Raw genomic sequence first — 6,967 nt, 5'->3', positions numbered from 1 at the left:
ATGGATGCTGCCTGACCCTCTGTGATCTCCAGCATTTGTTGTTTTCATTGAGTATAGGTGTTGGGACATCATATTGAGGTTGTAAATGAGGCTACTTTTGTACTACAGTGTACAGTGTTCTCATTGCTCTTCTTTAGAAAGGATGTTATTAAATTGGAGAACAAAAGATTTACCAAGATGTTGCCACGACTGGAGGTTTTGAGTCACAAGAAGAGTCACATTGTGTTCAGTTCTGGTTGACTCATTATAGGAAGGATGTAGAAGCTTTAGAGAGGGTGCAGAAAAGATTTACCAGGATGCTGCCTGGACTGGAGGGCAGGTCTTATGAGGAAAGGTTGAGGGCTTTTCTCATTGGAGCGAAGAAGGATGAGAGGTGACTTGATAGAGGTGTACAGGAAGATGAGAGGCATAGATAAAGTGGATTCCCAGAGACTTTTTCCCAGGGTTGAAATGACTATTACGAGGGGGCGTAATTTTAAGGTGATTGGAGGAAGGTATAGGGGAGATGTCAGGGGTAGGTTCTTTACACAGAGAGTGGTGGGTGTGTGGAATGCACTGCCAGCAGTGGTAGTGGAGTCAGATACATTAGGGACATTTAAGCAACTCTTGGATAGGCACATGGATGATAGTAAAATGTAGGGTATGCCGGGTAGTTTGATCTTAGAGTAGGATAATAGGTCGGCACAACATCGTGGGCCGAAGGGCCTGTACTATGCTGTACTGTTCTATGTTCTGTGTTCTTAAGCAGAGGCTGGATAGGCTGGGACGTTTTTATCATTGGAGGATGTTGAGGGGTGACCTTATAGAGGCACATAGATAAGGTGAATAACAAAGATCCCTTACCTAGGATGCAGAAATTCAAAACTAGGAACATATTTTTAAATTTAGAGGAAAAAGATTTAAAAGGGACCGAGGGGCAAGGTGTATTTCACAGAGCTGTAATACACAGAGTGTATTTCTTATGTGAAATGAACTGCCAGAGGAAGAGGTAGATACAGGTACAGTTGAAACATTTAAAAAACAATTGGACAGGTATATGAATAGGAAAGGTTTGGAGGGATATAGACTAACTCAGGCTAGTGGGACTAGTTTAGTTTGGGAAACTTTGTTGGCATGGTTTGAACCAAAGGGTCTGTTTCTGTGCTGTATGACTTTATGACTGTGACTCTGTGAGGTACACCCAAAGCAAGAGGGTTCCAAGATTTTCACCTAACAACTGTGAAGGAACTGTGTTAAAGTCCCAAGTCAGTACAGTATGTGTATGAAGGGAAACTTGCAGGTGGTGATATTTCCATACATATGCTGCCTTTGTGAGGTGTGGGGCTTGTAGGTTTGGAAGATACCGTTCAAGGTGGCACAGCAAGTTCAAGTAGGGAGCATTCAATCATACATTTGAATTAGGTCTTGTAGATAGGGGACAGGCCTTGGGGAGGTTAAAATGGCTTCAAGATTCCCAGTTGCCAACCTGCAGTTGTAGCCACTGTATTTTGTTACTAATTCAGTTAATTACTGGTGAATGCTAAACTCAAGTTAATGATGGTGGGGGACTCTTTAATAGTAATGTCATTGAATATCAATGGAGCTGGTTAGTTTATGTCTTGCTGAAGACTTGTGTTGTGCAATGTTCCCTAATTACTATTGGCTTCAATTTTTATAAGGCTCTGTTGTGCCGTACTCAGTCAAATGTTGTACTGATGCCAACATAAATGCAAAAGAAAGACAACAGCCAAATGCAATGGGCGATGCAAATATGAATTATTTGATAGGTTGGTTTTGTGACACTTACAAGCTTCTGAGATGAAGTTTTAAAAAATCATTAAGAAGTTTAATTGCTTGGTGTTCCACTTGTTATATTCTTAACTGCTTTTTGATTCATCCAATTTTATCAGGTGTTTGCTTAGCAATTTAACAAATGTTGTTCAACTATTTGAGCATGTAGTATTCATATTGTAATGATTATTGTTACTGTACAGATTTGTGATATTGAAAGCATTACCATTTGAAAGCATAATATGCTTTCATTGATGTTCTACAATGAATACCTGCAGGATTCAAGATTTTGATGGAAATTCCATTGATTGAAACCTTAAACATTGGCAGGTATTTGTGCATATGAGATCAAAGCACATCTTCACATTTTTACAGATTATTAGCTTATATATACATAGGATATTATAAAAATGTTCCATACAGATCGCAATAATTTAATAAGTACATAAATCATTCAGATACATATTAGTTAAACAAATGGATGCTCATATTGAAGAGGATCCAAAAAGACCATTGGGAATCAAGCATTAGCGTGGGTGTCAGATATGATTATTGAGCTTCGGGTTATGAATATTTAAGAAGTTGGGAGATGGAAAAGATCTGAATTATGAACATTAAGGGCTAGATATGTAAAGCATATTCTAAATACATTCATTCTATAGATACATTTCTGTGTTATACCTGAAGAATTTTGATTAAATTGCGAACCAAATTTAATACCTTACTCACTTTCTCTAATTAGTTAAGCTACTGATTCATGGAAAGCTGTTGCAATTGGTGGAAGACGTTCTCCGTGGCTAATCCCAACATAAGATGTTCCACAGATTTTTGAGTTTCCTTTTTTTTTTAATCTCCAATAATAGTCATACAGGATAGAAACAGGCCCTTTGTCCCACCATGTCTACGCTGACCAACAAACACCAAACGACACTAATCCCATTAACCTGCAATGGGTCCATAGCCTACTATGCCCTGGCATTCTGAGTGCTCATCCAGATGTTTCTTAAATGTTGTGACAGTACCTACCTCCACCGGCCTCTCAGGCTGCACATTCCATATCTCCACCACCCTCTGGGTGAAAAGGAAATTTCTCAGATCTCCTCTTGGTCTGCACTTAAATTTATGCCCTCTGGTCTTAGACATATCTGCCATAGGGAAAAGATTTTCACAATCTACTCTGTCGATGCCTCTCATAATTTTGTATATCTAAAACAGATCTCCCCCTCAGCCTCTTCTGCTCCAGGGAAACAAACTCAGCCTATCCAGTCACTCCTCATAACTAAGACTTTTCATCCCAGGCAATATCCTGGTGAATCTCCTCTACACCCTTCCAGGGCAATCCCATCCTTCTGACAGTATGGAAACCAGAACTGCACTCAGTACTTCGGCTGTGGCCTAACCAATGGTTTATAAAGTTGTAACAAGACTGCCTTCCTCCTATATTCTATCCCAGCCAATGAAGGCAAGAATGTGTTTGCCTTCTTCATCACCCTTTTTACATGGGCTGACACTTTCAGGGATCTATGGACTTGTATGCAAAGGTCCCTTCATTCCTCAGTCCTCACGAAGGGCCTAGCATTCATTGTGTATGTCCTTCCCTTTTTAGACCTCCCAAAACGTATTACCTCACAATTATCAGGATCAAATTCTAGCTGCCATTGCTCTTCCCAATTTACCAGCTGATCAATATCAGACTGTAGCCTGAGGCCATCATCCTCAGTATCAATAACACTACCAATTTTTGTGTCATCTGTAAACTTGTAAATTAAACCTTTTACATTCATATCCAAGTCATTAATGCACATAACAAATAGTATGGATCCCAGCAGCAATCCCTGTGGTACACTGCTGGTCACAGACATCCAATTACAAAAACAGCCCTCCATCATCCCTCTTTTCCCCCTATCTGTAAGCCAATTATGGATCCAGTTTGCCAACTTGCCTTGGAACTTATGGGCTCTTACCTTTTGGACCAGCCTTCCATGGGGTAACTTGTCAAAGGCCTTACTGAATTCCATGTAAACCACATCAACGGCCCCACCTTCATCAATATATTTAGTCAGCTTTCCAAAAAACTCAATGTGATCAGTCAGCCAGCATCACCCTCTAATAAATCCATGCTGTCTATCTCTGATCAATCCCTGCCTTTCCAAGTATTCATTAATCCTGTCCTTCAGAATTTTTTCCAATAATTTCCTTCCCACTGATGTCAGGCTAACTGATCTGTAATTATCTGGCCTATCCCAGTTGCCCTTCTTGAACACAGTTATCCTCCAGTCATCTGGTACTTCACCTGTGGCCAAAAAAGTATTAAAACATCTAATACGTCCTCCTTAATAATTTTAACGTGTTCTAGAACCTCACCATTGCAACTGAAATCCCGATACAGATGAGAGGTATTCATTTAAACCCTCATCCATGTCCATTTGCTCCAAGCACAGTTTGCCCAACTCTTTCCCTGGTAATCCTCTTACTCTGAATATACTTATAAAAAGCTTTGGGGATTTTCGTGATCCTATCTGTAAAAGATATTTCATGGCCCCCCTTTACCTTCCTAATGTCTTTTCCAAGCAACCTGCCACACTGTCCATACTCCTGAAGGGCCCACCACTTTTAATGTGCTGTACCTGACATATACTTCCTTCTTTTTATTTACAAAAATCTCGATATCCCTTGATATCCAGAATTCCCTGGACTTTCTGCCCTAACCCTTCACTCTTAGAGGAATTAGCTGGCCCTGAATTCTCACTACACTACTTTTAAAAGACTCCAATTTTCTAAATGTAAACTTACCTGCAAGTAGCTCTTCCCTGTCGATGTTTGCCAGATCCTGTCTAATGATATTAAAATTGGCCTTACCTGAATTTAAACACCCAACTTCTGTGCTTTTCTTATCCATCTGAAACTTACGAAGTTACATGCACAATCCCTGCAATGCTTGCCCACTGAAATTTCAACCACTTGCCTGGCTTCATACCCTAGGATTAGGTCCAGCACTACCCCATGTCCAGTTGGACTGTCTACATACTGGCACAAAAAAAACAGGCTGTTGCTGCTTTGCTGTGAGAGGCCACCTCCCTCAACAGTATCCAACATGGTATATCTGTTTGAGGGTTGGAATGGCCACAGGGGACTTTTGCACTACCTGCCCCTGCTTACACTAATCTTTCTGGTGGCCACTCAACTTTTCTCTGTCTGTGTAGCTCTTATTGGTGGTGTGACCAGCTCGCTAAACATGCTATCCACAACATTCTCAGCCTCATGGATGCTCCACCATGAGTCCATCGCCAGCTCCAGCTGTTCCTTGTGGCAAATCAGGAACTACAGCTGAACACACTTCCTGCATATGTAGTCATCATAGACACTGGAGGTGCCCCTGATTTCCCACATAATGCAGGAGGAGCATTCCACTAGACTGCATTCTCCTGCCGTTGTGAACCTAAATATCAAAGGATTAACCCTAAATGACAAAATCTGTACAATGGCTTGTTTCACCATTTAGGGACATTTTGAATTATCACTACCAGCTGCCTGATCAGCATTTTAATGTTCTTAGTCAGCTTTTGCTATTTTTTACATTAGCAGCTGGAGATGAGCCCTGTTACCTCTCGCTCAGTAATTAATTACCTCAAAGCCAAGAGGGAGAGGTGAATTGAATCATCTATGATCCTCCCTTTCTGTCTGTAACAAAAGTGATTTTTAATTACATTTTTCTTACATTATTTCTTTTCCCTTTCAAAATTGAACATGGTGTAATCCCCGCAAGCCCTCTTTTTGTGAAGTCCAATTTTTATATAACCTGCAACACAGTTTCTTTAGGGCTCAAACAACGGATAGTTCCTTCAAGCATTCAAACCCAGGAATACATTTTTGTAAAACATGCACAACTCACATAACGTACACACAGAAGAGAGAATGGGAAAGAAGTTACAGTTATGATATGGACATATGATAAGAGCATTAATTGCCATTACTCAGAGTCTAGTATATTAAGTGGAGTTTCTTCAATTCAACTGATGTGACAGAATTCCCTTTTCATAGAATTTTGGATGTAGCTAGATTTAAAAGTGCAGCAATGTGATGCTTTTAGACTAGGAATTACATCATGATTCAGGTGATATACAGGATTCTTCCAAGAAATCAGGTTTCAAAACAGATCAAGTTTAGATCTTTAGTTTTGCCTGGATCTGCTTGCTGTCTGATCCAATGTTAAAAATCAGTCTCAGGAAAGAGTTCAGTCCCATTTTATTAAAGCTGTTCAAAAATCAAAAGTTTCAGTTATGTATCAGTGTACCTGGGTGGGCAATTCAATTTAACAAAATGGCTTTGATGTCTCTCGTCAAAACCATTGTGTGTTATCTGAGGTAACTGTGAGGATGTAAGCGCCACTTCAACCATAACAGGATGCGATGTTTTATTACATTCAGAATTGTCTGTGGTCAACACTAACTTTTGCTCCTTCATTTGGCTTTTACCTCAATATTCGTGCAAGTAGGGAAAGTAGTGGCAAATTTGAGTTAGCTTTTGTTAGAGTAATTGCTGGTAAATTTTGGAAGCAGCTAAATGCTTCAAGAAGTTGACGGATTAGTACTTGAGCAGACAAGTGGCAAAGGAAGTTCAATGTAGAGAAGTGTGATGTAATACATTTTGATAGAAAGAATATGGAATGTAAAATAAAAGACACTATCTTTACAATGCAGCAGCAAGGTGCTCATTGTTTTCTAAGTCACTAAAAATGGCAGGACTGGTAGAACATGCAGTAAATAAAGCATACAGTTTCCTCAGCTTTCTTAAAATGGGCATAAAATACAGGAATAAGGAGGTTTTGCTGAACTTGTATAAGATAGGCAGTTAGGCCGCTGCTGGATTATTATGTACAGTGTGGGGGAATGATGTGACTGCATTGAAGCAAGTGCAGAAGGTGTTCATAAGACTGGCTCCAGGAATGAGAAACTTCACATAGATTGAAGAAATCAGAATTATTTTCTCTGGCGAGGATATTGCTCAGAGAAGATGTGATAGAAATTCTCAAAATCATGAGGGCTCCAGCCAAGTAGGTAAGACCACAAGATAAAGGAGTAGAATTGGGCCATTTGACCAATTGAGTCTGCTCTGCCATTCAATTATCACAAATACGTTTCTCAACTCCATTCTCCTGCCTGCTCCCTATCACGGTTGATCCTATTACAAATCAAGA

The 6,967-nt window shown here is 39.9% G+C and overlaps 1 protein-coding gene across 1 annotated transcript in view; it reads left to right on the top strand.

Moving 5' to 3' along the window:
• The window catches only part of LOC109920608 (cAMP-specific 3',5'-cyclic phosphodiesterase 4D-like), a 997,263-nt gene that overhangs the window by 157,540 nt on the left and 832,756 nt on the right, over positions 1 to 6,967 (top strand). The window lies entirely within an intron of this gene.

Source organism: Rhincodon typus, chromosome 1, assembly GCF_021869965.1.
Source record: "Rhincodon typus isolate 14 chromosome 1, sRhiTyp1.1, whole genome shotgun sequence".
Classification (NCBI taxonomy): domain Eukaryota; kingdom Metazoa; phylum Chordata; class Chondrichthyes; order Orectolobiformes; family Rhincodontidae; genus Rhincodon; species Rhincodon typus.
The sequence above is the reverse complement of the archived record's forward strand: the minus strand, read 5'-3'. Positions and strand labels throughout refer to the sequence as shown.